This window comes from Nicotiana tabacum, chromosome 1 (assembly GCF_000715075.1).
Source record: "Nicotiana tabacum cultivar K326 chromosome 1, ASM71507v2, whole genome shotgun sequence".
Taxonomy (NCBI): Eukaryota; Viridiplantae; Streptophyta; class Magnoliopsida; order Solanales; family Solanaceae; genus Nicotiana; species Nicotiana tabacum.
Window position 1 is genome coordinate 162,854,317 of NC_134080.1, and position 21,436 is coordinate 162,875,752.

Here is a 21,436-nt window from a genome sequence, read left to right on the forward strand (position 1 = left end):
AGCTACAATATTTGTTTGTAGTAGAACAAAGAGAGGGTATTTGGTTCGATCAAAGTATGTGTGCTAAGGTACAGATACAAGTTTAAATACTTTGAGAGAGGCTTGAATTCTGGAGAGATTTGCCAACCTAAGAGACTTGATCCTTAGAAAGAAATTGATTCTTTCCAAGAATAAGGTTATTTCAGCAACGACTTTGTCTTGACGAGAGGCTTTAATGACTTCCCTTATATGCTACTTGATAGGGCCGGATATCCTTCCCTGAATCTTGATCCTTCCAGATTTAGTATACTTGATTGATTATCTTGCAAAATCTTTGATACTCTTGATTGATTTGTGATGTTTTGCTTAAAGTATATATATTTCTATATTTATCGCCTCATATTTTACTCTTGTTTCATGAATTTGGGATGTTAAATGCTATGATTTATATTAATTGGAAGTGTGTTTACTTGTAGGAATGATTCGGGAGCAAGTAGGGGCAAAACGTGCAAGATTTGAGCTAAAACAAACAAAATCGGAAAAAGAAGCCATTTGGGCGCCACAGGCAGCGCCTGGGGCCCCTATGGCGCTAAAAACAGTATGCACAATTTGGGCAGTGCCCTGGTGGGCGCCTGGCGCCGGGCTGGGTGCCGTTGACGCGGATTGTGTCCTATTTTGCCCGGGACACGGTTCGTTCAGCCCTAGACCTATCCAACACATATAAAAGGAAGACTAAGCCTTATTTTGGAGGGGGAGACACACTTTGGAGCAAAAATACACACAAGAAACATTGAGGAGCAAGAACATCTCGGAATTCTTCATCTTTTCTAGTATTTTTCAATTAATCAAAACTTATGCAATTGTTTGATTACATCATGAGTGGCTAAACACCCATTGTTCTGGGGTTGTGATATAGCCATAAATATTGTTGTTTGATATTAGCTTGACCTTGATTATAATTCACCAATATATGATTGTTTCGTCAATTATGTATTTAATTGCTTAATTGTCTGGCCAACAGTTAGGTTCTATTTACTATCTATGCTATGCTTGGAAAAGCCGTGTTTAGATTAGAGAAGAATTGAAGAGAGCATGATCTTAACCCTTAGGGGGAGCGGATTTGTGTTTAGGATAGGAATATACCTAGTCACCGTGCTTAATTAAATATCGTGGTCTTAATGCGTTCTTAATAGATTGATTTCATAGGAATATAGGCGTTAATCTATTGAGAATATGTGAGTAGTACTTCGGGAGAAGGCTATGAGAGCATTTATCGATTAATTAGCAACCATAAGTGAATTATATGAAAGGGAGAGTTAATTAGAACACAATACGAATTATGAATCGATCACAACCCTGGAATACTTGTCTCTACTAAATACGCAAATTCAACCTGTTACTTGATAATTTAGTTATTATTTAGAATTGTAGTATAATATAATTATATTATTGGACTTTGAATTTAGCTGGATTGAATAACAATTTTAGCGATTTAGTGAGTAGTTTACACAAGTCTCTGTGGGTTCTACACTCAACTTATTATTATATTACTTGTCGATCATGTATACTTGCGTGTGCGTTTGGGAGCAACAAGTTTTTGGCACCGTTGCTGGGGACTTGAATATAAACTACTTTCTACATTTTTTCTTTAATTGTTTATTTCGTCTAGTCTAACGTTACTTGATTGTTTCTCTAATCTCAAAAAATTTGATTGAATGCGTAGGGTCAGAAGACAGGACAGACTCAACGGCTTTGACCCCGAACCTAAGAAAATATTTCACAGGTGGTTGAGGGAAGCAAGGGATACAAATAATATTCAAGCACTCATTCAATTTTCTGTGAACATGGCAGAGGAGCAACATATGGCTGTTCAGGAGTTAGCAATGCCCAGTATTGCTAATGTTACCTCCAGCATAGTGAAGCCTAAAATCACTGGGCACTTTGAGCTAAAACAGTGCATGATCCAGCTACTTCATGCAAACGGACAGTTTATGGGTCTTCCACACGAGGATCCACAACAGCATATTCTGAACTTCTTGGAGATTAGTGATACTTATATCACTAATGGGATCACTCCAGAGATTATGTGAGGCTCATACTTTTTCCATTCTCTCTGTTGGGCGAAGCTAAGTGATGGCTAAAGGCAGAAGAAGCTAATTCCATTACATCATGGAACGATTTGGCAAGAAAATTTCTGGCAAGGTTCTTCCCTTCAGGCAAAACTGCAAAGATCAGAAGTGAGATAGTTGCCTTCAAACAGAAAGTAGGGGAATCTTTATACTCAGCTTGGGAAAGGTTTAAGGGGCTACTCAGAGACTGTCCTCATCACAATCAGACGAATGAAGTGTTAGCTCACACTTTCATAGAAGGGCTCCATCCCCAAACAAAAATTATAGTCGATGCTTGTAACGACCCGACCGGTCGTTCTGAGCTCCGGCGCGTCATTCAGCAGTTTGAGGCCATGAGCGGCTTCATCTCAGGTATATTGACTTGTGTGTATGGTCAGAATTAAAATTCAGGAAGTTTGGAGTCAAATCTAAATGGAAATTCTCATTTTGAAAGCTTAAAATTGAAGAAATGAACTAGGATTAGAATTTTGAGTAAACGACCTCGGAATTGGGATCTGAAAGTTCCAGCATGTTCGTATGATGATTTCGGACTTGGGCGTATGTCCGGATTTGGTTTTGGGTAACCCGTGGGCATTTCAGCGTATATTGTGAAAGTTAGTACTTTAGAAGAATTTCATAAATTTGGGTTGGAAGGCATTTCAGTGTTATAGAAGTCCGTTTGGGATTCCAAGTCTGGGAATAGCTCCGTATGGTAATTCTGGAGTTGGGAGCGCGTTCGGAAGTGAATTCAGATGTCCGGAGGTCATTTTGAAGTCATTTGGCTAAATATAGAAATTTGAAGGTTTTTGAGAAAATTCGACCGGAAGTGGAAATTTTGATATCGGGGTCGGAATGCGGTTCCGAGAGATGGTTCAAGTCCGTAATGTCGAATGTGACTTGTGTGCAAAATTAGAAGTCATTCCGGAATGATTTTGGTAAGGTTTGAGACACTTAGTCTCTTTTAAGGAAGCTTAAGTTGGAAAAGTCAACCGAATATTGGCTTATGTGTTAGAGAGCTCGAAATGCGAATTTTATGGTTCGGATAGCTTCGTTAGGTGATTTGGGACTTAGGAGTGTGTCCTGAATATTTTTGTGATGACCGATGTAGAATTAAGCTTGAATTGGCAAAGTTAGTATTTTGGCGAATTCCGGTTGATAGGTGATATTTTGATCCGAGGTTCGGAATAGAATTCCGAGAGTTGCTGTAGCTTCGTTATGTCATTTTGGACTTGTCTGCAAAATTTGAGGTCATTCGGACGTGGTTTGGTTGGGTTTTTGATCAAAAATGGAATTTGGAAGTTCGTGAGATTCATAGGCTTGAATCCGATGATGATTTGATGTTATTTTGGGTGTTTCGAAGGTTGGGACAAGTTTGAATGATATTGTGGGACATGTTGAAATAATTGGTTAAGGTCCCGAGGGCCTCGGGTGGATTTCAGAAGGTTAACGGAATGAAATTCGGACAAAAAAGAAAAGAAAAAGCTGCAGAAATTTCTGCTGCAATTATCTGCAGAAGGTCTTTGGACTGCAATCGTGGAGCGTACTTCGGAGGCCTATATCTTTTGATCTACAAGGAATTTTAAGATAATTCAAAAATGAAGGTTGTATCACTTCGTATCTAGTTTCTAGAAAGCTAAAGAAATCGTAATTTAAACATTTGTAGAGAATGTTATGATTGATTAAAGATGACTGGTGGAGCAGTTTCTCCAGAAATTTTCTGATTTCATAGAGCCGATTTAGAAGCTCATATCTCGGGATATATAAAGAGTTATATGGTGTACAACCTATCAAATTAAAGATCTTTGAGTCTATTTTCTAAATATTCAAACCGTTTGTCATTTGGATATTTATACAAGACGTTATGGGTGATTAAACAGAAGGTGTCCGACAAGGAACAATTTTAATAGGATGTACAACTTGTATAGCACAAGTGCAAGGTACAACTCGAGGAAGCACGGGCAGATTCTTTTAAACACGGATTTGGCTTATTTCTTTCATTTCTTTCATTTGGGTTGGATTATTTTGGAGAGAATTTCAAGGGGGATTTCATCAAGCATCAAAGGTGAGTTGTTTCTACTTATTTCCAAGTTAAATACATGGATTAGAGCTGAAAACTCAAGTAATTTATGGACAAAAATGGTGGTTTGGGGCTTGAAACTTAAGAGAATGAAATGGTGATTTGAGAGGCCAAATGAACTCCGATTTTTATGAATTTGGTATGTATAGACTCGTGGCGAGATAAGGGTCGTATTGATGTAAAAATTTCTGAATTTCGAGACGTGGGCCCGGGGCTCGGGTTTTGCTAATTTCGGGATTTTCGACATTTTTCGAGTCTTTTCGATTGGGTTATATTCCCTTAGCCTATTGTAACGTATTCATTGTGGTTTTGACTAGATTCGACGCGCGAAGAGGTCGATTTAAGAGGAAAGGGCATTGCGGACTAGTCTACGACCGGTTATAGGTGAGTAATAGATGTAAATGCTATTCTGAGGGTTTGAAACCCCGGACTTTCACATCGTAACGCTATATTGAGGCGTGACACGCACTCCATGGTGAGTGATGTTTATACTATACTGGTGATTGATACACACACTTTGTTGATATTACTGAGCTTGATGCCATGTTTGGGGCCTTGTGCCGATTTGTAAAATCCTTCGAGGATTGATATTACTGCTTAGCATGATTTGCATATCATTTAATTTCAGTCCAAGGTTTTAAATGCTGTTTTGCAAACTCAGCCATAATTCTAAGTGTTGAAAACTTAAATGATATTTTTAAATGTATTCCGGGCTGGGAACTTCTGTTTTGTAAATGCCCAAGGGGCTTATTATTTTATTTTCTGGACTGATTATAAAGTGACTTGAAACAGTGATAACAATGACACTGTGTGATATACTTGAAACAGTGGTAACAATGACACTGTGTGATATACTTGAAACAGTGGTAACAATGACACTGTGTGATATACTTGAAATAGTGGTAACAATGACACTGGATGATATACTTGAACAGTGGTAACAATGGCACTGTATGATATAAATTGGTCAGGTAACAATGGCTGATCGGTCAGGTAACAATGACTGACCAAGATATTGCGCTTGGGCTGTAGGAGCCCCTCCGGAGTCTGTACACACCCCCAGTGAGCGCCGTCGACGATAAATAAATATGGATGGCTCGAGCTGCACGCCGCAGTGGGTACTGGAATGTACCATCATATGCATTGCATTGCATTCATGTATTTGTATTTATACTGGTGTTTAGCTGCTCAGTTCCATATGTTGCTGTATATTCGGATTGTAGCTTACTTTGTGTATTTACTGGATTTTCTTATCTTCGGACTGTAGTTACTTTTATTACTCACTGGGTCGGAGTACTCACTTTACTCCCTGCACCTTGTGTGCAGATCCAGGGCAGTCTCAGGCTCAGTAGATCCAGTTGATCAGCAGATCCAACCTCTGGGAGTATCGAGGTAGCTGCAAGGCGTTCGCAGCCATTGATCTTCTCCCTCCTATCCTATCTCTTTATTTCTGCATTATCGAACTTTGGATATACCGTGTATTAGGATGATATTCTGTATTCTAGAGGCTCAGATTCGTGACACCGGGTCCTAGTGAGATTATATTTTGTATTTTTTTAAAATCTTCAGTACTTTAATCTTGCTTAATTGATATTTCTTTCCGCTATTTTTGATAAATTGGGTTAAGTGTTGAATAATGGTCGGGCTTTCCTAGTAGTGTGCTGGGCGCCATCACGACCGGGATCTCGGTCGTGACAAAGTTGGTATCAGAGCCTAGGTTACTTGGTCTCACGAGTCATGAGCCGGTTTAGTAGAGTCTCGCGGATCGGTATGGAGATGTCTATACTTATCCTCGGGAGGCTGCAAAACCTTTAGGAAAACTTCACATTCTTGAATTCTTATCGTGCGTCCTCGATTCAGCTTGAAAAGAAACTTTTGAAATTCCTTCCGCGTGATCGTATGCACCAACAGGCGCTCAGTATCAGATGTGTCTCGATGGCTTTTGATTCCCCGATCGAGGGGCGAGGTGTAATCTCTGTGAGTTTGAAGTTAGACCAGTCAGGGGGAATTGAGGCCAAATCTTTGCCAATGGCTTGAGCACCGAGGTGCTGATTTTGTGAGCAAGTGTTTTGAACTCATATGTTCATTATTGTCCTTGTTAGCCGGAATGGCGGTTGGATATCCACATGATGAGTATGTTAGTGTTGCGAGGTGTATTTGTACGACTTAGTAGTGGCGAAGAAGCCTACTGGATAGTAGATGAACTGTTAAGTGATTCGTTTCTTATTGTGATTTGTTGAGTAGCTCGAGTTATGGGCGCGTGAAGAATATTTTTCGTGTCTCCTAGTTAGATAAGTCTGGGAGCTGAGATCGCTTCCGTAAATGTATTATGACGAAATCGTTGAGTCAAGGAGACCACCTCGAAGGTCAAAAATATTAAAGGAAGAATATGTTCCTACTTGATTGAATAGCCCAATAATGGAGGGTTGAAGGGTATTTTCTATGTGTTATGATTCAAATAAGTGCAACGTATGTCCATGTATCAATTTAGATTTATATAATTGATATGCATTGTGATGCTTTGTCAAGTTGTGGATGTGTTGTTAGGATGGTTTGGTGATTCTATGGCAGGTGGATAAGACCAATTACAAAGGAGGCTCTAACGAAATTTTTGAAAAATTTAGGACTTAGTAAGTGGGCTTAGCTATTGTGTGAGTAAATGCAAGAATTGTAGAAGAGTTAAAATTCTAGATGATTCGTGTTTCCACGAGCTTATGATGGAGTGAGTTTAATCTCACCATGATATTACGGCAGCAATAGAGTATATGTGTTGTGATCTATGGCTTCGAGCCAAGTTGGGGAGCTTGCTGTTGATTAGCTGATTGCACGGTTTATTACCTGCGTGAATTCTGGTTATTGGCGTATTGGTGGGTTATTGCAGCTACGGAAAAGGACCATGGGTGGTAATTTGAGTAAATGAATTGTTGGATGCATGCTATGGTTAGCCTTATTGGATCATGTTCAGACTTGAGGGAAGATTCATGATTTATGCCTCGTATAGGTGCAGGCTTCGAGGGAAGTGATCCCTCTGGGTGCTTTATTGAGAGGGTATTCATATGTTATAAAATTCAGTAGAGTCGGTTGCATTCGGGGCCAAGTCAGAGCTGGGTGGCTCTCAATAGTGGTCCTAGTTAATTCAAGAGGTAAAGTGTGGTTCCTAATGATTTTGAGTCTATAAGTACGGTTAAGAGTCAAGCTTTTGAAGCAGCTTATGAAGAAAGGCACAGAATGTTCTATGATGTTTTGACTTGTGGTGTAGCATTTGAGAGACATGAAATGGTCATGGTATTTGAGACAGCATGGTCTCGTGATTTAAGGTCACTCGAGGTGAGTTTGGTTGAAATAAGTTAGGTGTTAAAGGGAGATATTATTATTTCTAAGGCAATCAAGGATAAATTGGAAGGAAGTAGATTGATTAGCCATAGTTGAGTTGGTATACTGGTGTCAGTGATCGGTTCGTCCAGCATGATCGAGTTATGCATGTGAGGCTTGTTGGCCGCAATGATTGATGTTATTCTGAAGCATGCTTTTGTTAGGGCCTATTATGAGTAGGCGGATCCCAGAAAGTTTTATGGTGATTGGACAACTACTTAGAGATTGGCATATTCAACGATTTTGAGGATTCGCCTGTATGCTTCTATAGTTCTCCTGAAGTGAGTTAAATGGAAAGTCTTATGTGATGAAGTATTAGCCTATCGGCGGTTCCAGAGTTGTGATGGAAATCGCGTCTATCGTATATTGGCACGTGAGGTGCAGTGAGTGGTATGGAATTTGAAGTAAGGACCAAGGTTGCAGTTTGGTCAATGACTGTGATGTCACGATCTCGGATGAGCAGTATATGAGTTTCAGTGTTTTGAGTAAGATGGGTATTGACGTCAGTATCACCTGAGGTCGGTGTTCTGTGAGAAAGGCTTTGCATCCTGGTTAGGGATTCTTGATCGCTTTTCAGCGTTAGTGCAACTGGTGGATTGGATGTGCAGACCCGTTAATTATTTCGGAAGATGGTGGGAGCTTGTCCCACAGGAATATTGTATAAGTGTGACATGTAGTCACTTGATTAATTAGAAATTTAAACCAAGTATGAGGATTTTGGTAATATCATCCATTTGAGAATTTATGCCTGGAGGGCACTCTGTTTATTGGGTTATGGACCTGTGAAAGATTATTGGCATAGCTTGGCACGATCAGGATCGACTTGAGGTCGGTGGATAGATTTAAATGTGGAAGTGAGCCTTACGTCAGGCCAGTTGTGTTTATTTCAGCAATGCGCTCTTTATGGAAGGATAGTCGCAGTCTTATTTCGTGGTCAGTTAATTCATGTAAAGATATATTGCACCGTATGAGTTGTGAGACGGCTTGGTAAATTCCTTATGTGTTGAGGTTCCGCTCAGCGGTGATGTTATATGAGCAGGATGAGACTTAGATCATGTATCGCACCTCAGTTGTGCTTGAGTTTGTAGCCTATAGCGCTATATGTTTCCTTGGGAATGATATTATGCACCTTAGTGTGTTTATGACCGATGTTCGGTATTTTGATGTGATGAGCTATTCAGCTTGACGTATATCTCCTTATGTGAGTTCTATATGTGGATCGGGTGGCACACCGCCATGGGTATGTTGTTTGGATCGGGTTGCACGCCGCAACAGTGTGATGTTCAGTTCAGTGCCCATATTTGCTTTTGTGTGTTCTGTTTTCCTGTTTTCTGAAGAAGTTTATGTTAGTGTGCGAGTTGAGTAGTTCCTTCTAGAGTTCGCCTTCCTTTTGTATCGCGTTCGAATTGATAGCATACTGGCACATTGTGGCGCCTTGTGGGATTTTTGATTATGTCTGAGGTGGCTTATTGCCTGAGCAGTTCGTACTGGGTGAGACGAGGTTACTAGATTTGGGGTCAGTGCAAACTGATTATATGAAGTATATTATAGAGCAAAGATCATTCTTTGGTTTGGGACAAGGTAATGGAAATTGTCAGGAGTGTAGATCCAATGAATTGTTGATTCAGCAGTTGGTTGTGAATTTCGGCACATCTCTTCAGTCGTATCGGTGTTGAAAAAAAACTAATAATAAAAAAAATCTAGAGCAAGACCTGTGTAGATCATGAGATGCAATGGGAGCATCAGATTCGTGGAATTTCGACCATTATATTTAAAGAATGTTATTGTGATTCTATGAGTAAGTGATGCAAAGTGTGAATTCAGCAAAGTTATGCAGTCATGTTTGGGTACAACGTGTGGAGATTGATATGGTGGTCGTATGATGGAAACAGGCTTGGCATGAAAATTCAGGATGTTGGAATTGGGCCTAATGGGCTTATTTGCTTGAATAAATAAGTATATCTACAGAATTATCGAGCTAATGTGCTCAACGGAGTAGTGGTAGCATGGGAAAGTGCATGATGTGTTAAACAAGTGATTTTGGACTACTTCAGTGTAGTTCTCAGCACGTTCGAGGACGAACGTATGTTTAAGTGGGGGAGATTGTAACGACCCGACCGGTCGTTTTGAGCTCCGGCACGTCATTCAGCAGTTTGAGGCCATGAGCGGCTTCATCTCAGGTATATTGACTTGTGTGTATGGTCAGAATTAAAATTCAGGAAGTTTGGAGTCAAATCTAAATGGAAATTCTCATTTTGAAAGCTTAAAATTGAAGAAATGAACTAGGATTAGAATTTTGAGTAAACGACCTCGGAATTGGGATCTGAAAGTTCCAGCATGTTCGTATGATGATTTCGGACTTGGGCGTATGTCCGGATTTGGTTTTAGGTAACCCGTGAGCATTTCAGCGTATATTGTGAAAGTTAGTACTTTAGAAGAATTTCATAAATTTGGGTTGGAAGGTATTTCAGTATTATAGAAGTTCGTTTAGGATTCCGAGTCTGGGAATAGCTCCGTATGGTAATTCTGGAGTTGGGAGCGCGTTCGGAAGTGAATTCGGATGTCCGGAGGTCATTTTGAAGTCATTTGGCTAAATATAGAAATTTGAAGGTTTTTGAGAAAATTCGACCGGAAGTGGAAATTTTGATATCGGGGTCGGAATGCGGTTCCGAAAGATGGGTCAAGTCCGTAATGTCGAATGTGACTTGTGTGAAAAATTAGAAGTCATTCCGGAATGATTTTGGTAAGGTTTGAGACACTTAGTCTCTTTTAAGGAAGCTTAAGTTGGAAAAGTCAACCGAATATTGACTTATGTGTTAGAGAGCTTAAAATGCGAATTTTATGGTTCGGATAGCTTCGTTAGGTGATTTGGGACTTAGGAGTATGTCCGGAATATTTTTGTGATGACCGGTGTAGAATTAAGCTTGAATTGACAAAGTTAGTATTTTGGCGAATTCCGGTTGATAGGTGAGATTTTGATCCGAGGGTCGGAATGGAATTCCGAGAGTAGCTGTAGCTTCGTTATGTCATTTTGGACTTGTTTGCAAAATTTGAGGTCATTCGGACGTGGTTTGGTTGGGTTTTTGATCAAAAATGGAATTTGGAAGTTCGTGAGATTCATAGGCTTGAATCCGATGATGATTTGATGTTATTTTGGGTGTTTTGAAGGTTGGGACAAGTTTGAATGATATTGTGGGACATGTTGATATAATTGGTTAAGGTCCCGAGGGCCTCGGGTGGATTTCGGAAGGTTAACGGAATGAAATTCGGACCAAAAAGAAAAGAAAAAGCTGCAGAAATTTCTGCTGCAATTTTCTGCAGAAGGTCTTTGGACTGCAATCGTGGAGCGTACTTCGGAGGCCTATATCTTTTGATCTACAAGGAATTTTGAGATAATTCAAAAACAAAGGTTGTATCACTTCGTATCTAGTTTCTCGAAAGCTAAAGAAATCGTAATTTGGACATTTGTAGAGAATGTTATGATTGATTAAAGATGACTAGTGGAGCAGTTTCTCCAGAAATTTTCTGATTTCATGGATCCGATTTAGAAGCTCATATCTCGGGATATATAAAGAGTTATATGGTGTACAACCTATCAAATTAAATATATTTGAGTCTAGTTTCTAAATATTCAAACCGTTTGTCATTTGGATATTTATACAAGACGTTATGGGTGTTTAAACAGAAGGTGTCCGACAAGGAACAATTTTAATAGGATGTACAACTTGTATAGCACAAGTGCAAGGTACAACTCAACGAAGAACGGGCAGATTCTTTAAACACAGATTTGGCTTATTTCTTTCATTTATTTCATTTGGCTTGGATTATTTTGGAGAGAATTTCAAGGGGGATATCATCAAGCATAAAAGGTGAGTTGTTTCTACTTATTTCCAAGTTAAATACATGGATTAGAGCTGAAAACTCAAGTAATTTATGGACAAGAATGGTGGTTTGGGGCTTGAAACTTAAGAGAATGAAATGGTGATTTGAGGGGTCAAATGAACTCTGATTTTTATGAATTTGGTATGTATAGACTCGTGGCGAGATAAGGGTCGTATTGATGTAAAAATTTCTGAATTTCGAGACGTGGGTCCGGGGCTCGGGTTTTGCTAATTTCGGGATTTTCGACATTTTTCGAGTCTTTTCGATTGGGTTATATTCCCTTAGCCTATTGTAACGTATTCGTTGTGGTTTTGACTAGATTCGACGCGCGAAGAGGTCGATTTAAGAGGAAAGGGCATTGCGGACTAGTCTACGACCGGTTAGAGTTGAGTAATAGATGTAAATGCTATTCTGAGGGTTTGAAACCCCGGACTTTCACATCATAACGCTATATTGAGGCGTGACACGCACTCCATGGTGAGTGCGGGGTCAGATACTATTGGGGATTGTGACTTGGTCCATCCCGTGTGATGTTTATACTATACTGGTGATTGATACACACACTTTATTGATATTACTGGGCTTGATGCCATGTTTGGGGCCTTGTGTCGATTTGTAAAATCCTTCGAGGATTGATATTACTGCTTAGCATGATTTGCATATCATTTAATTTCAGTCCAAGGTTTTAAATGCTGTTTTGCAAACTCAGCCATAATTCTAAGTGTTGAAAACTTAAATGATATTTTTAAATGTGTTCCGGGCTGGGAACTTCTGTTTTGTAAATGCCCAAGGGGCTTATTATTTTATTTTCTGGACTGATTATAAAGTGACTTGAAACAGTGATAACAATGACACTGTGTGATATACTTGAAATAGTGGTAACAATGACACTGTGTGATATACTTGAAATAGTGGTAACAATGACACTGGATGATATACTTGAACATTGGTAACAATGGCACTGTATGATATAAATTGGTCAGGTAACAATGACTGACCAAGATATTGCGCTTGGGCTGTAGGAGCCTATCCGGAGTCTGTACACACCCCCAGTGAGCGCCGTCGACGATAAATAAATATGGATGGCTCGGGCTGCACGCCGCAGTGGGTACTGGAATGTACCATCATATGCATTGCATTGCATTCATGTATTTGTATTTATACTGGTGTTTAGCTGCTCAGTTCCATATGTTGTTGTATATTCGGATTGTAGCTTACTTTGTGTATTTACTGGATTTTCTTATCTTCGGACTGTAGTTACTTCTATTACTCACTGGATCGGAGTACTCACTTTACTCCCTGCACCTTGTGTGCGGATCTAGGGCAGTCTCAGGCTCAGTAGATCCAGTTGATCAGCAGATCCAGCCTCTGGGAGTATCGAGGTAGCTGCACGGCGTTCGCAGCCATTGATCTTCTCCCTCCTATCCTATCTCTTTATTTTCGCATTATCGGACTTTGGATATACCGTGTATTAGGATGATATTCAGTATTCTAGAGGCTCAGATTCGTGACACCGGGTCCTAGTGAGATTATATTGTGTATTTTGTTAAAATCTTCAGTACTTTAATCTTGCTTAATTGATGTTTCTTTCCGCTATTTTTGATAAATTGGGTTAAGTGCTGAATAATGGTCGGGCTTGCCTAGTAGTGTGCTGGGCGCCATCACGACCGGGATCTGGGTCGTGATAATGCTGCAGCTGGAGGTCAAGTATTGGAGAAAAGCTTCGATGAAATTTATGCATTATTGAACGAATTCTCCAAAAGCAATCCGAATTGGCAAGAAGAGATGGGTAGGAACATGGTACAAAAATCACTAGGGTTCTTGACTTAGATGTTATCTCAGCATTGTCAGCACAGGTCTCTACGCTGATCAACCAAGTCAATCAGATGACCATGATCATTAATAAGCAACAAGCCCAGCCAGTGCAACAAGTTCAAATATTTCGTGAAGTATGTGGAGAGGGTCACATGAGCAATCTATGCCCAACAAATCTAGAGTCTGTATATTTTGTGGGTAATGAAAATCGAGGCCAAAAAAATCATTATGGGGACACATACAATCCCAACTGGAGGAATCACCCAAACTTCTCTTGGGGTGGAAATCAAGGCAATCAGAATCAATACCGGCCTCAAGAACCTCAACAACAATCCAGACCACCTCAGGCTGAACAACAAGCTAGCCTTGAGGAGATGATGAAGAAATTGATGTCCGACCAGCAAGCCCTCAATCAGAAATTAATAGCAGATCAACAAACTTTCAATCAGAAAATAATGGTTGATCAGCAGGCTCAAGCCGCAACACTGAGAAATTTAGAGCACCACGTGGTCCAACTAGCCAGAGCCCAAAATACCAGACCAATACGGGCTCTTCCTAGTGATACAGAGCCCAATCCTAAAGCTCAAGTTAATGCGGTTACCTTGAGAAATGGAAGAGCATTAGAAGAAGCTCCAAAGAAAAAGAAGAATACAGCTCATCCTGAAGGAGAATTAGTTCCCAAGCCAGTTGAGGGGAATGAGAAAGATGATAAAGGACCCGAGCCAGTAAATGAGACTAGGGCACCCCCTCCGTTTCCACAAACACTGTAGAAGCAAAAAGATGATGCTACGTACAAGAAATTCCTAGATATTTTGAGCCAAGTGAGTGTGAATTTGCCTTTGGTGGAAATTTTGCAGGAAGTGCCTAAGTATGCATGGTATCTCAGAGATATTGTGTCAAACAAACGAAGACATGCAGAGTTCGAAACAGGTGCACTTACTGAAGAGTGCAGTGCCAGAGTTCAGAGTAAACTTCCTCCTAAGTTAAAAGATCCTGAGAGTTTCACAATTCCTTTGTCTCTTGGAAAATAAGAAGTTGGTAGAGCCCTGTGTGATTTAGGGGCTAGTATAAATTTGATGTCATCCTCTTTGTTCAAGCAACTCGGATTGGGGGTGCTTAGACCTACTATAATCACTTTACAGTTAGTAGATAGGTCACTAGTCATGCCAGAAGGAATTATTGAGGATGTGTTAGTTCGAGTGGGAAAGTTTATTCTTCCTGTTGATTTTATTGTTCTTGATTACGGGGCAGATGAGGAAGTGCCCATTATTTTGGGGCGACCATTCTTAGCTACTCGTAGGTCAATTATTGATGTGAGGGCAGGGAAGTTAAAAATGAGAGTTGACGATGAGGAGGTCACTTTTAATATGTACAAGGCACTTAAGCTCCCTAAGCATTATGAGGACTTGTGCATGATTCCTGTGGTTGAATTGAAGGGAATAGAGCAGAGTTAGCATGTGAATTATAGTGATCCAGATGGGACAACTGAGTTAGAGGAGGTGGTGTTTCCAGCTGAGCGTGTAAAGATGATTGAGAAAAGAGCCAGAGATGAAAGAGGAGACCTTCCGAGAGCGTGAAAAAAGGCTAGACTTCATGGGAGAAAGAAGAAGAGAAAGCGCCCAACCTGAGCAGAGTAGCAGAGTCGTGCCGCGACTATAAATAAGGCGCTTGTTGGGAGGCAACCCAACCTGTATATCTTTTATTTATTGATTATTTTTTTAGTGTCAAGTTTTGTGTTGTTTTTGTTTTGCAGAGTAGGGGAAGTCTGAGTACCCAAAGTTGAAGCTAATGAGCATTTTTGAGCCTAAGTGTGGGTCGTCCCGACCCTTAATATTAAGGATCATGTCCGAGCTAAGCCTGAGAGGGCCTCAAGGAGTATTTCTCACCCTTGTTTTAATATTTGTTTCTATGATCATGCATCGAGGACTATGCATAATATAAGTGTGGAGTAGGGAAACTACTTTCTGAAGTGTAATTGTATAAAACTATTTTTTTTATTTTTTCTTTTAGAACTCGTAGAAGACATAGTCTAGGTTAAAAAATAAAATAAATAAATAAAAATGAAAATTGAAAAAAAATTAGAAAAAGTTCAGATTTTTCCCGACGATGGATCTTTTGGACAATTTCCTTGAGGGAAAAAGTCTGATTAAAACCACCAAAAAGATTTTCCATTTTTTAGGATAGTTAGGTAGTATCCCTTGGTTTTTCTTTGGGCGCCAGTTCTTTTCCAAGGGTGTAGCTCGAATCGAGTACTTTATTTTTTTTTTAGGAGTAGTTTAGGAAGAAACTAAGTCGCTATAAGATACTCATTGACATGGTTGATGTTGGCATATTAGGCTATGACATGCATTCTATTTTTCAGTGTATTTGGTTTGAATTGTGAAGCCTAAGTAAAATAAATAGCCTATTTTGTGACGCCCTTTTTTAGTTGTTTGACTCATATGCCACATAGTGCAATATTGCTTAAATTTCTCAATTATGTGTGCTTGCTTGACTTTAGAGTTGAACAAAACCATCTTAATTGAGTCATGTGCAACGTGTGTGTGAGAATTTGTGATTTTGTATGCTATCGTGTGTAGTCTAGAACTTGCCTCGTGTGTTAATTGAAGCAAAATTGTAATTTGTGATAATCTAGGAGATGACGTAGGCATTTTCTTGCTTGATCATGGATGTGCTTGTCACATAAAAATAAAAGTTTCCGTTGCTAGCCCTTTTGAGCCTGTAGACCTTTCTTTTGGCACCCACATTACAAGCCATACCCCCATATTGTTCTTAATTTGATATTGATTGAACCTTCACCTCCTAAGACACTTAGGCGCTAAAAGAAGTAAGGTTAGAAATTGGGGAGTATCTTTTGAGTGGAACCATGGAAGGGCCCGTTGGTGCACTAAAGTTGAAATCAAAGGTCACTAGTCGATGAACTTTAATGTATGGAGTGTGTGAAGAAAAGAAAAAAAAAGAGGAGAAAAGGAAAAGAAAAATTGAAAAAAAAAGAAGAAATGATAGTGAAAGTATGTAGAAAAATAAACACCTCCAATTCTTATTGATTTGTGCTAGTGAAAAATAGAGAAGTGCTTAATTGAAAAGAGGGCTATGTTGTATATGGCAAGTGATTTGGTTGAGAAGAGTATGTGCTCGAATTGTAAATGTAGTGTATTAAAGTTCTTAGGAGGGTTAGTCACTATTTCTAAATGTATCATACCCGTCCCTTAGCCTACATTACAACCTAAAAGTCCTAATTGATCCTAGATTTGGCGAGCTTAAATTAGTAGAGATATACACTACGAGCAAGCTTATGGTACGACCACGGGATGCATATGAACTCTTTGTGAGAGTGACTGAATTTGGTTCAATTGTGTGATGTCCTTAAATTATGTTCAAAAGCATATTTGAATGTGTGGACTAGTCTATATTCACTCTTTTGTTTGTTGGTGAGGGCACATGATCTCATGAATGATTGGTAATGTTGTAAACTTTCTTGTTGGGTAAGTGCATGAATTGAGGGTGCTTGGTGGTTGCAAGTTGACTTTTGAGGTTGGGTGGTGACAAATAGGTTATTGGAAATTATTGAATTGAAATATTATACTTGGGTATGCTTAAACGGGAAGAATGCGAATTTTTGTGTGTTCATGCTTGTGTGCAGACATTGATCGTAGTCAAGGGTATAATGTGTGGTTAAAAGTTAAGGTGCTCCTCTATGATTGAACTTTATACGTAGTTGGGGGTTTATTAGATTGTCCAATTGCTCGAGGACGAGCAAGAGTCTAAGTGTGGGGTGTTGATGTTTAGCTTAAAGTATATATATTTCTATGTATATTGCCTCATATTTTACCCTTGTTTCGTGAATTTGGGATGTTAAATGCTATGATTTATATTAATTTGAAGTGTTTTTACTTGTAGAAATGATTCGGGAGCAAGTAGGGGCAAAACGTGCAAGATTTGAGCTAAAACGAACAAAATCGGAAAAAGAAGCCATTTGGGCACTACAGGCAGTGCCTGGCACCACCTGTGGCGTTGAAAACAGTATGCACTGGCACCGGGCTGGGCGCCGTTGACGCGGATTGTGTCCTATTTTTCCCGGGACACGATTTATTCGGCCCTAGACCTATCCAACACGTATAAAAGGAAGACTAAGACTAATTTTGGAGGGGGAGACGCACTTTGGAGCAAAAATACACACAAGAAACATTAAGGAGCAAGAACATCTCGGAATTCTTCATCCTTTCTAGTATTTTTCAATTAATCAAAAATTATGTAATTGTTTGATTGCATCATGAGTGGCTAAACACTCATTGTTCTGGGGTTGTGATTTAGCCATGAATATTGTTGTTTGATATTAGCTTGACCTTGATTATAATTCACCAATATATGGTTGTTTCTTCAATTCTATGTTTAATTGCTTAATTGTCTGGCCAACAGTTAGGTTTTATTTACTATCTATGCTATGCTTGGTAAAGCCGTGTTTAGATTAGAGAAGAATTTGAAGAGAGCGTGATCTTAACCCTTAGGGGGAGCGGATTTGTGGTTAGGATAGGAATATACCTAGTCACCGTGCTTAATTAAATATCGTGGTCTTAATGCATTCTTAATAGATTGATTTCATAGGAATATAGGCGTTAATCTATTGAGAATAGGTGAGTAGTACTTCGGGAGAAGGCTATGAGAGAATTTATTGATTAATTAGCAACCATGAGTGAATTATATGAAGGGAGAGTTAATTAGAACACAATACGAATGGTGAATCGATTACAACCCTGGAATACTTATCTCTACTAAATACACAACAATCAACTCGTTACTTGATAATTTAGTTATTATTTAGAATTGTAGTATAATATAATTATATTATTGGACTTTGATTTTAGCTGGATTGAATAACAATTTTAGCGATTTAGTGAGTAGTTTAGACAAGTTTATGTGGGTTCGACACTCAACTTATCATTATATTACTTATCGACCACATATACTTGCGTGTGTGTTTGGGAGCAACAATTTGATTCCTTCAGTCTACCCTTAATTGATTCCTTCAGTATCAATGATTCTTTAATTTTTGTTGCTTTCCTTGATTTTCTCTGATTGATTCCTTCAATCTTGTATGTCATCTATGAGTTCCTTGATCTTCTCTGATTGATTACTTCAATCTTGAATGCTATCCATGAGTTCATATACAAAAACAGATATATTATTTTCATCATTAAAATCAAATCTAACAATCTCCCCCTTTTTGATAATGACAAAATAATATATATGTATAAACATTAATTGACTTCCCTGTATTTTACTCCCCCTCAATGAGAGTAGTTGACTTTTTCTGGTTATGGTTGTTGAGGATCATGTAGTCGACTTCTTCTGTAGGATCTATGACTCTCCCTCAAAAAATGCCAAGCTTACTTACCCTTCAGTCGACTTATCCTTGTATGTACTTGTGCAAATACATATATTATTTCTCCCCCTTTTTGACATCTACAAAGAGGGAATAGAAAAACAGACGATATACGAAAACAAATTTTATAGCAAGATGTGCTGGCAAAATTATAGCGAAACAAAAGAAAACAACAAACAAAAAAATTATCCACCGACTGATTTTTCACACCAAATACAGAACAACAAAAAATTGTCTTAAACTTCCACATTAACGGTGCAGAAAATAGGTAAGAGTATTGCAGATCGCTTCCTTCAGTCTATCAAAGCTGACATTGGCTGAAATACTCATTCCATCAAGCCTATCATAAACCTCCTTGAATGTTTTGACAGCGTTTTCCCTTATTCTGAGAACCACAACTCTTATCTTGGAAACATCAGACCCTATTTCTTTGGAGATAGCATGAATGGCACTAACAGTGGACTGAGTGACAGTGAGAAGATCTTTGATTGCAGAGAGCTGATTATCAATGGCACTAAGCTTTTCAGCAAGGTCATGATCACTATGGCTAGGATGGGAAGCAGAAGGTTTAGATTTGGAATCTATTTGAGAATGCTTGACTTCTTCTTCTTGTTTCTTCACCCATGAGCCCTTCACACACACATAACCCATACTCGTAAAAGCTCTGGAGTTGTAAGATTTTGAAATAGAGATAAATGGATATGCAAATATGAAAATATTGTGAGCTTCGAGGATGTGAGTGATGACAATACCATATGGTAGACTAGTGGTATCATCTACACTTTCAATCATAAAATTAATGACCCAGGAGGACAGCTTGATTTTGAGTTTAGTCACAAGGTAATAGCCCAGAAAGGTGTCTCTTTGAGAGAAGGAGCCAATATGAGGAAGCAAAGTGGTTGCAACAATGTGGTCCAGAACTCGAGTTTCGAAGCAAACATCACTAGAGCCTAACTATTTTGGGAGAGATTCAGATGGACACTCAGCAATACACCTTTTAGCTTGATCAAAGGAAATTTCAAAATCATCGGGCCAGGAATTATTGAAAAGCATAGGGAAACCAGAACACTTACACTGAAAAATTGAATCAAACATGGCACAAGCAAGAACAGTACGCTTTCCTAACACTAAACAACTTATCAGACTTACTAGAGCAAAGATTTGCATAAAACATTCTCACTAGGGGTTCATAGAATTTAGGCGGAGGAACAAAAAAGAAATTTGACCACTTAATAGATGAAAAGATCTTTTACCATACAATTTAGGGCTTTCATGTCATCAAGGTCGACTACCCTCCCACGAGCAATAGGCTTGTCTTTCAGGGCGATGAAAAAGTCCCTATTTGGAGAATCCTAGAAATTTAGGTCTAACTCTAGGGAACTAGAAAGATCTATCTTTGACTTCTTTGAAGTGAAGGAACCAGGGGGTTCTTCCATAGGTCGTTTTCCCAAGACTTTTTCTCCTAAGGTGTGAGAATGATAAGAAAAATCAGCATGGGAAGAGGAAAAACCTTCAGAATGATCGGACCCTAGGTCTACCTGTTCAAGGGGCTTAGAAGGGGGTTTTTCTCTAGAGCGAGTACTCTTCCTAGTGGAAGCAGAGTGATTTTTTGGGTGTTTGGCCATTGAAGAGTTTTTGGTATTTGGGCAAAGCTTCTATGAAGGGTTTTTAGGCGATAGGGATGATGGATATTGAAAAGAAGTTTCAGCATTAAAAAGAGGGTTTCTGACGGTTGAGTACAGAAAAGGAAAAGGCGTCAGTTGATAGGTCGTAATGATTGGCTTTCCTTCTTTGAACTTTGCAACTAATGTGAAAAGAGAGGAAAGAGAGGGAAATTGGAGGCGCAATTAATGATTAAGAAAAGATATAGAACATTAGGCATACAAAACAAAATAATAGCACATAGGTCCTAATATTAACTATTAATGCAAATAATGCCAAGTAATTCTGTTAAAGAGCGAAATCTTTCTTCTAATGAAGGTTAGTAACAATATCCGCTAATTGATCAGTTGTTTCAACAAAAAATATTTCTGTGTTTCCTTTAAGAACATGATTTCTAATAAAATGATGCTTGATGTCTGTATGCTTTGCCCTCGAATGATGCACAGGATTTTTAGAGAGACATATAGCACTAGAATTATCACAGAAAATTGGTATAGGCTTAACGATAATTCATAGTCACCAAGTTGATAAAACATCCATAATAATTGTGCACAGCATTGTCCAATAGCGATCTATTCAGCTTCAGTAGTGGATAGTGCAACTGATACTTATTTTTTACTGTTCCAAGATATCAATGCTTTGCCAAGTAATTGACATGTTCCACATGTGCTTTTTCTGTCTTCCTTATCACCTGCAAGATCAGCATCTAAAAAAACTTCTAATTTAAACATGTTAGTTGAGGATACCATAGTCTATGAGAGACAGTTCCAATGATATATCGAATAATTCTTTTTACTGCAGTAAGATGATATTCATTAGGAGCTGACTAAAACTTGGCACATTTACAGACACTAAACATAATATCCAGTCGACTAGAAGTTAGATAAAGAAGTGAGCCAATCATTCCACGATACTTAGTTTCATCAATAGAAATTCCATGTTCGTCTTTGTCTAGACTTGTTGAAGGATTCATTAGTGTGACAATAGCTTTAGCATTGCTAATGCCTAATTTTTTGATCAACTCCTTTGTATATTTGGTCTGACATATGAACATTCCTTCTTCAGATTGTTGGAATTGAAGTCCAAGGAAAAACATTAACTATCCCATCATGCTCATTTAAAACTTACTTCGCATAAGATTTGAGAATTCCTTGCACA

General features: G+C 38.9%; 1 non-coding gene across 1 annotated transcript; it reads right to left on the bottom strand.

The window, feature by feature from the left end:
• Window positions 1–2,206: 2,206 nt before the first annotated feature.
• On the bottom strand, window positions 2,207–2,311 carry LOC142165122 (small nucleolar RNA R71). The gene has a single exon (XR_012696093.1). It is a non-coding gene; the product is annotated as a small nucleolar RNA R71 (small nucleolar RNA).
• Window positions 2,312–21,436: the final 19,125 nt, after the last annotated feature.